Below are 9208 nucleotides of genomic sequence, written 5' to 3'. Positions count from 1 at the left end.
AGGTGAGTGGAAGAATACATCATAGTTTAACATTCTTTATTATTATTATTTTGTGCTAGGGATTGAACTCAGGGGTGCTTTACCACTGAGCTACACCCCCAGCCCCTTTTTATTTTGAGACAGGGCCTCACTAAGCGGCTGAGGCTAGTCTCAAACTTACTATCCTCCTGCCTCAGCCTCACAAATCCCTGTAATTAACAGGGAGGCACCACCATACCAAGTCACAGCTTAATATTCTTATTACACCAAAGGAAAACGATGACTACCCTCACTGACATGTCACTATGAAATAAAATTAAAACTTTGACTAACCCATATTTAAATATACTGTCTTATTAGGTAATATGTTAATAAAAACATGCATAGTACTTTACCATCAATTTGTTCATTCATTATTTTCAGACAATTTGTTTCCCTTGGGATCTTATGTATTTTGGCTGGTTTTGTTTGTTTTCTGTTTGTTTGTTTGTTTGGGTACCAGGGATTGAACCCAGAGGGGTTTTAACCACTGAGCCATATCCACAGCCCTTTTTATTTTTATTTTGAAACAGGATCTCACTGAGTTGCTGAGGCTGCCTTTGAACTTGCAATCCTCGAGCTTCAACCTCCCAAATTGCTGGGATTATAGCTGTCCACCACCGCACCCAGCTCGGCCTTATATATTTTGCACATTCTTTTTTTTTTTTCCAGTATTAGGGATGGAACTCGGGTGCACTCATCCACTGAGCCACATCCCCAGCCCTGTTTTGTACTTTGTGTAGAGACGGGGTCTCACTGAATTGCTTAGCACCTCCCTTTTACTGAGGCTGGCTTTGAACTTGCAATCCTCCTGCCTCAGCTTCCCAAATTGCTGGGATTACAGGCCTGCGCCACTGTGCCCAGCTTAAACACATTCTAAGAAAAGGTCTTCAGGCTTCGCCAACTGTCGGAGGCCTAGGGCACCTGGGCTCCTAGCAGGTTCCATGTTTGCCTGAAGGTCTTGGGCTAGCCAGGGTGAGGTGGACGAACCATGTGATGGAGGGTGGGGACCTGGAGGCTGAAATCACAGAAGGGGTTAAGAACTGCTGGCTTCCTCCATCCCCCAGTCTTTAATTTATTTTGTTATTTTATTTCTGCTGGGGTTTGGGGGGAGGGGCTGGGAGGAAGGGTTGTTTGTTTGGTACTAAGGATTGAACCCAGTGATGCTCTACTACTGACCCCCAGCCCTTTTTATTTTTTATTTTGAGAGAGGGTCTTGCCAAGTTGCTTAGGGCCTTGCTAAATTTCCGAGCTTGGCCTTGAACTTTCCATCCTCCTGCCTCAGCCTCCGGAGTCACTGTGATCACAGGGTCACTAGAAGTTCTACAGACTTTTACCTCGATTTTAGACATTTAAATATCTAGAACTCAGTCATTGAATTATTGTGACTATTCGATGATTTAACATGTTCAACACATTTAGAAATGTATTTATTATTATTAGATGCTTAATCCTAAATCCATTTGGAGATGGAGAAACTGAGGTTTAAAAAAAAAAGGAGATAGCTCTGCCAGAGAGGGAGCTGGGTGAGCACGCAGGTGACCGTTCCTCCCAAGCAATCTCTAGTCCTGGGGGGACCCAGTGAGCAATCTCCACACTGTCTGGAGGCCAACAAGGAGGGAGGGGCCCCGGAGAGGGTGTCTGGACTATCACCAATGAGGACACTGAGACTCAGAGGATCCCTGACCCAGCCAAGGTCACACTGCCTGGAAGCAAGTGAACTCAGAATTTGAACCCAATATATCTGAATCCAAACCCATGCTCTCTGAGTCTAAGAGGCAGCACAGCAGACAGTGTAGACCCAGGTGTCACCAGACCCATGTCCAATTCCTAGGCTCGGCCCCTTATGAGCTGCATGCTTTGGGTGAGACCTCCTCTTGCCTTGATTTTCTTGTATAAGAAAATGGGGCCATGAATATTTCTCCCTCGTGGAGTAGGTGGGAGTTGGGTGAGATAGAGCATGGAAAAGGTTGGGTTGAGCCTGTAAGAAGTCCCCGTTAAGTGTGATGTCTCTTTACCTTAGGTCCCCGGCTGCCAAGCTCTGACTACTGAGACTGTAAGTGAGGGCAGAGGCAGGGGATCCCCCACAATCTTCCAGGGGACAGAAGCTGACCTTGTATGTAGGATAGAATTTAAGCTCCTAGCAGGTTCCTGAAGACCTCCTAGCAGGTCTGCCTGAAGATCTTGGCTTAGCCAGGGTGAGGTGGCGTGGGTAGACCAACCATGTGATATAGGGTGGGGACCTACAGACTGAAATCAACCCTGTGGGTGATCAGCAATCTGTCTGCATGATGAAGGCCCAGTTAAAAGTGAACGCCAAGACTTCTGGAAACCTCCACGGTTGAAAATACCCCATGTATATGCTGGCACCTGGACACTGGGAAGGTAACACATCCTGACCTCGGGGACAGGAGAGGGAAGCCCTATGTTTGGTACCTACCCAGACTCTGTGCATGGCTTCCCTTGGCTGATTTTAATCTTCATCCTCGCCCTGTAATAAACCTTACCTGTGAGTACAATCAATTTTGATGAGTTCCATGAATTCCTCTAGAGAACTATGAGCCTGAGGATGGTCCTAAAAACCCCCTGAACTTGCCACTGGTGAAGACAGCAGAGAAGGTGGCTTGTGGACTGTGTTCCCTCTAAACTGGAGACACGGTTAAATCCTTGCACCCCGGCAGGCAGGTGAGCAAATCATGGCTCCTGGTCAAAGTGGAATAACGTTTATTCCAAGCCCTACTCATGTGCTCAAACCCTGCAGCTCCCTGCAAGGTGAGACTCTTGCCAACCCTGTCACAGACAAGAAAGCTGAGGCTCAGAGAAGCAAGGTCCACAGAGAAGCCAGGAAGGGAGCCCAGGCCCGACTATCTCCAAATTCAGGATCTGACCACTGCTGGGCACTGCCCCTCCCGAGAACCCTGCCACCTTCACAAGTCAGGAGGTCACCAACCTGGGACGCCTTAGGGAACTGAACAGAGAAAGGTGAGGGGTTCAAGCCTGTGGCCCCTGAAGTGTTCAGTTTTAACTGAGCAGGGTGGTGAGTGTCCTGGGGACATCCTTTCCCATCAGGGCCCTGAGTGTCCCCGGGACATCATCTCCCATCAGCATCCGGTTCCCAGACTCCTTGGCCTGTGACCCTGCATCAGGACTTACACATGCCGATGTCATCATGGGCGAGCAGGTAGGTCACTTAAATGACAAAGCCCGGGAGAACTGTGGAAGAGCAGCTGGAAATGGGGTGGGGAGAGTGGGGTGGAGAATGTGCTCCACGGCCAGGCTTGGCAACCTTTCTTTCTTCTCTGCCTCTGTCTGTCTCAGTGCTGGGGATGGAACGCAGGCTTCACACATGCTAGGCCAGCGCTCGACCCCTGAGCCACACCCTCAGCCATTCATTACTTGGCAATTTTGCTGGGATTCTTTTTGGGGGGGGCTGTGGGGTACCAGGGATTGAACTCAGAGTGCACTCGACCACCGACCCACATCCCCGGTCCTATTTTGTATTTTATTTAGAGACAGGGTCTCACTGAGTTGCTTAGTGCCTCGCCATTGCTGAGGCTGGCTTTGAACTCGGGATCCTCCTGCCTCAGCCTCCCCAGCCGCTGTGATTACAGGTGTGCGCCACTGCTCCTGGCTTGCTGAGGTTCTTGTTTTAAACACAGCGACAGTCAAACCAGACACATCTTGGGGTCTCTGCCTGTGAATCAAGGACACAGCTCAACTTTGTCTCCTCTGCTGCCTCACCTGTCACCACAGGGCTCCAGCTCCTCAGCCCCCTCACTCTGTGACAGCAGAGGTCTACTCACTGCAGAGACCTGCCACTCCTGCCCCAGCCACCTGTGGCTGCTCCATAATCAACAAATGCTCGTTCAGATGGTGGGTCAGTCAACTAACCTGCCTCCTGCCTTCTCCATCTGTTCTGAGCATCAGGGAAACCGGAAGCAGCTATGGTAGGTTGTCCCACCCCCAGACAATCCACAGCAAAGCGCACAAATGGATACATAGTTACACCCAGTAATAAAGGCCAGACACGGAGTGCACCCAGAGAGGGTCAACAGCCTAGGGGCAGGGCCTCCATCTTCCTCGTCTGTCCTTTCCTGTCCTGGGCACGCAGGCTGTGCTGGGGTGAAAGCTCCTTTTCCAGGTGGAGGACTGGGAAATGCCCAATGAACCCTGGATCCTGTCATCCTTGTTCTCTCCACTTCCTACTGCCTGTCACTCACAGCCACCTCCAGAGGGGCAAAGGGCAGGTGTTCCTGCAGGTAGAGGGAAGGCTAAGGTGACCTCATCTGACTGCCTCACCCTTGGTCTCCGTCCTCCAGGACTGAATGCCAGAGAAAGGAAGGAGCCCTGCTTTCTTTGTCCCCCACTCTGCCCAGCACGGGACCAGCCCTTTACACACGTTCTTACTGACCCGATGACACCCCATGGTGGGTGCTGCTACAGTCCCCTTCTGCAGACGGGGAAACAGACACAGGGAGCACACAGCAGCCGGGGACAAGCCGAGATGAGAACCTGGGGGTCCGGGGTCTGAAGCCCATGACCTGCCTATCACCCAGCCACCTGCCAGAAGCAGCCCAGTGGCTGGCGGCACAAGCACAAAAGAGCAAATGCCATCAGTTGGGACTCAGTTAAATTATAGAATAGTCCACCACGGAGCCCACGCTGCTGCTTGAGGACTCGAGACAAATGCCTTCCACGCTTGTGGGAGGCCATCCTCACACATGATTTGAGTTACCTCCCTGGCTGGGAGAGAGGCGCAACAGTGTCAGAGCCTTCCCCACCCTGTCTCAGGTACGAGGGCTTGTCCATGTAGAGGCGTGCCTGGCCACTTGTGAGCTCACGCACACAAACAGTTAAGTTTTGCTGTGCTTAACAAAACAAGGAGTTCTGTGAGAAAGTATGAACTCTTTGAACTGTGTCCTTGTTTCTATCTTAAGAAGATAAAAGAATGTTTTGCCAAGTGTAAAATTTATATATATATGTGTGTGTGTGTGTGTGTTTGCCTGGGAATAACTAACCACAAGTTAATTGATAAGAAATACGGAGCACTGTGGCCATAAACAAAGTTTTCCTGAGAATGTTTATCCATGCTTATAAGGATTAAGCTGCCAAAAGGATGTTTTTTCTTTCCCCTTGTTTTAATTAACAATGCTGTATAAAAGAAGGAGAGAAAAAAGTAAAGTCGGTGCTCATTTTCTGCTGAATGGGTGTGTGTGCATATGTCTTTCTTAAGCATCTCTGCTGTACCAGGAATTACAGATTGTCAGCGGGTCTGACAGCCACTGACCCGAAGACCAATCGCTGGCCCTGACCTTGCAATGCTGCCTCCCTTGACCTTCATTGGATGGGATTTTCCCTTGAATTTCTTGTTCCCCAATAAAAGTCCACTTCCTGGCGTGTTCTTTCTCTCTCTCTCTCTCTCTCTCCTCTCTCTCGCCTCTTCTGTAAACCTTGACACCACATTGGGTGGCTGAAGGCAGGAGCTAGAAGAAGCCGTCTTGGAGCTGGGAATTAAAGGTAAATGAGAGTATGTCTCTTTAATTTTAAAGCTCACTAGTAATTTTCTTGCATCGAACCTTCTTTTATGAAGCTCACGCACTGGTCACATGGCAGACATGCTCCTCTATTATTTGTACTTTTAAAAATCATAAACATGCATTATATCTAAAATTATTATTTGAGCTTGACTCAATGGTGTATGAGAAATGGGGTATTGGTTCACTTGCCTTGGTTGACTTTCTACCCAATGCCCCAGCCCCCCCCAGCCCCCCCCACCCCCCGCTGGATAGAAAACTCAGCCTCCACCAGGCACCGGCCCCTTCCCAGGGTCACATGTGTCCCCTCAGGATAGTGCAAAAGCCCTGGGATCACAGGGAGCAGCAAGGCCTCATGCTGAGTGTTGGAATTCCGTGTCATTGACACCAATCACATGGGTCACAGCCACTGTCACAGCTCACCAGAACCACAGACCCCTAAGCCATCCTCAGGGCTCGGGCACCAGGGCAGAGCTGGATTGGTTCCAGCCCCCTGAGGCCCTGCTGGCTCCCCCACTCCCAAGGGAGGGTGTGCCCACCCCTGCTCAGACAGCCCACAGCCTCACCCTCCTCCTTGATCACCGAGAACTCCACGGGGCCTGGGAGAAGACACGCCGCCCTCCTAAGTTCCTCAAGCTCCTTCAGGCCTGGCTCTCCTCGCCCTCATCAGGGTCCCCCTGCCCTGCAAGCCCCCTTACCCCACCCCCAACCTCACCTCAACAAACATCCTTTTGTGAAAAACCAAAGTAGAGGAAATATACTTTGCAAGTCCCCCCCCCCCGCTTCCCATTCCACACACCAAGCCAGAAACTTCTTCAAAACTCTTTCTTCTCACCTTCCCCCATTAGTGATCCTGTATGTACATTATATGAACCAATAGAAAAATACATATAAACATACACATTCACATGTGTATGTGGGCAAACTACGCTATTGCTACCTGATAATTTTTTAGTTATAGATGAACACAATATCTTTATTTTTGTGTGGTGCTGGGGACCACATGCCAGGCAAGTGCCCCCACTGAGCCTCAACCCCAGCCCCACTACCTAATCATTTTGAGTGATGGAAACGTTTCTCTTCTGTGCTGTTTTTCTTATCAGCAAAATTAATGGTCATCTCACTAATCAGATCAGTTGGAAATACATTCAGGTGCAAGGGACTTCATACTCAACTAACGGGGGCTGAAGTACACTCGGGCTTGTTCTGCTTGGGTGACAAGTGTAGGGCCAGGCACAGCAGAGCTAGTGCAGCTCCAAGGTGGATCAAGCCTGCAGCCCCTGTTTGTCTAAATTGCCATCCTCGCCATGTTGATTTCTCACCCACAGGTTTGTAGCCTCGTTGTTCAAAAAGGGCTGCTGCAGCTCCAGACATCATTTTGTGTTAAGTAAAGTGGGAGCCAGTTGTGCCTTGTAACAGGAAAGCAGATGCTCCCTGGAAATGTTCCTTAGCATTTCTACTTAGATCTGACTAACCCAACTGTGGTCAGGTGCCCACCTTCAATTCTCAGGGAAGCTACAAAGTGAGGAGTTGGTTTCTCCAGCCTTTATGAGGGAGGCAAGAGAGAAAGGGGTCAGGACTGTCACTTGTTAAGCACAGACTGTACATGAGTACACAGTGCTTTACAGTTTACAAACCAGCTGCTGGTGCCCTTTGATGGAAACCAGAGAGAGCAACTAAGCTGCTCACAGTCACACAGTGAAACAGCAATGAAGAAAAGGCAAGCTGGGCCCGGGGCTCTCCTCAGCACCCTGCTCCACTTGGCTTCCCCACATGGTCTAGGGGCTTAGTGGGCACTCTGCCAGATATCACTCCACCACCCGGGGCCAAGGCCACTACAGGGCAGGCAGGCGCACCCCTGCAATGACAACAGCCCAAGCCTAGGGACAGGGCAGCAGGTGTCCAGAGGCAGAGCCTAGGTCCTCAGAACCAAGGGCAGCTCCTTCCTCACTGTGCCCAGAAGGGGAGCCCAGCAGCCAGGGGCTGGCAGACAAAGGAGCCGGGGTATCACAGCCTCTGCACAGATGGACACAGGAGGAAAGCAGTGCCCAGAAGAGCATGTAGAGGAAGATAGGTGACCGAGAAAGGCGAGGGTCCAGGGAGAAGAGCTGGAGGGAGGATGGGGTGGGGGAGGAGAGAGAGGGCACACGGCAGCCCTGATACTGGGCAGCAGGAAAGGCGGGTGCACCTTCCCAGCCCCAGCGCCACCTCATGGACCACCCAGTCACCGGTGTGTGACCAGTTCCTTGCTGGAGGGAAGAACCAGGGCTGTGGGGATGAGGAAAGTCCTCTGCCCTAGAGGATCAGGCAGCTTCTCCGAGGGGGTGACCCCACACTGAGCTCTTCTGTCTGTCCCCAGCCTCCTGCCCCACCAGGACTGCGCCAGTCCGAGCCTGGCACATAACTCCTACTCGGCACAGGTTTGCTGGATGAATCACTTGGACGCTGTAAAGCAACAAGTTACAAAAGCAGGACAAAGCCAGAAGCCCACTGTGGGCTCCTTCCCCCCCAAAGGGGAAATAAAGAAATGAAGTCTATGCCAGGAGAGGATGCTCAGGTGGCCGTGGAGAGGGGGCTCTCCAGCCAGGGCACAGGGGACAAGAGCATCCTGATGCAAGTCCCCTCTGGCAGTGAGGAGCCTTCCCCAGCCCCTGCTCCAGCCCAGGCCCCGCCCCTCCACCCCAGGCCTGTCCCACTTCTGAAATAACAGCCCGGTCCCCTCACTCTGACTCTAAACCATCCAGGCTCCCCATGATCAAAGCACCATCAGTGCTTCTCCCAGTTCAAACGCCCCATGTCCCCTCTGTCTGTGGAAGGCCTGGCCTCCTCACCATGGTCCCCAGGGGCCTGCATGATCCGGCCCGGCCCATCGCCCGGAGCTCACCCCACGGTACACATTATTGGTCCTTGGACCCCACTCCCCCACTGCCATCCCTCTCTCCCTTGAGCACTGGCACCCCTCTTGGCCCAGCTGCCTCCACCTCATTCTCCATGTTCCGTCCTATCTCCCAGCTGGTCGGTGTCTCCTTGGTGACCCCACATCCACCACTGCACTCACCCCGTAACCATGGAGCACCTTAAAGGCGGGCTGTCCTCCGCCATCCCATCCTCCGGCCTCAGTAAACCACGTCAGTACCCATTCCTAGACCCACAAGCAGAAGCAACGAAGAGCTTACATCTGGTCACCACGGTGACAGGTCCTGGGCCCAGCCAGGAGCCTGTCTGTGCCCCTCACCAGCCTGTGCCCTTCCAGAGATGGGAGCTGACCTTCACGGAACCCTGTCAGCCTTGCCACCGGCTGCTCCAGGGGTCCTCACAACAGTGGGTGGCACTGCTCCCCTTTGGTGAGTGAGGAACCAGGAGCCAGAGATGAGAAGGACCCACCCAAAGCCCACAGGTCCCCATGGCTTCCTCTGTGTGGGCAGCAGGCTGGCTTGGTGAGTCAGGGCACGTGACCTTCCCCAAGGTGGCCTGAGGCCTGGGGCTCACTGGATCTTCTCTGCATTCCCCAGAGCACCTGGCCCCAGGCAGATGCCAATGCCCTTGCGAAGGGTGGTGCCCAAGTCCTCACTGTGTTCGCGGCCAGAGATGGGCAGGACTCTGGGGCAGTGCTTGGTAAGAGGGACCCTGAAGGCAGTGTCCTCAGCCAGCTGGCA

The sequence above is a fragment of the Marmota flaviventris genome, chromosome 10 (assembly GCF_047511675.1).
Source record: "Marmota flaviventris isolate mMarFla1 chromosome 10, mMarFla1.hap1, whole genome shotgun sequence".
Taxonomy (NCBI): Eukaryota; Metazoa; Chordata; class Mammalia; order Rodentia; family Sciuridae; genus Marmota; species Marmota flaviventris.
This window is presented reverse-complemented; position numbering follows the sequence as displayed.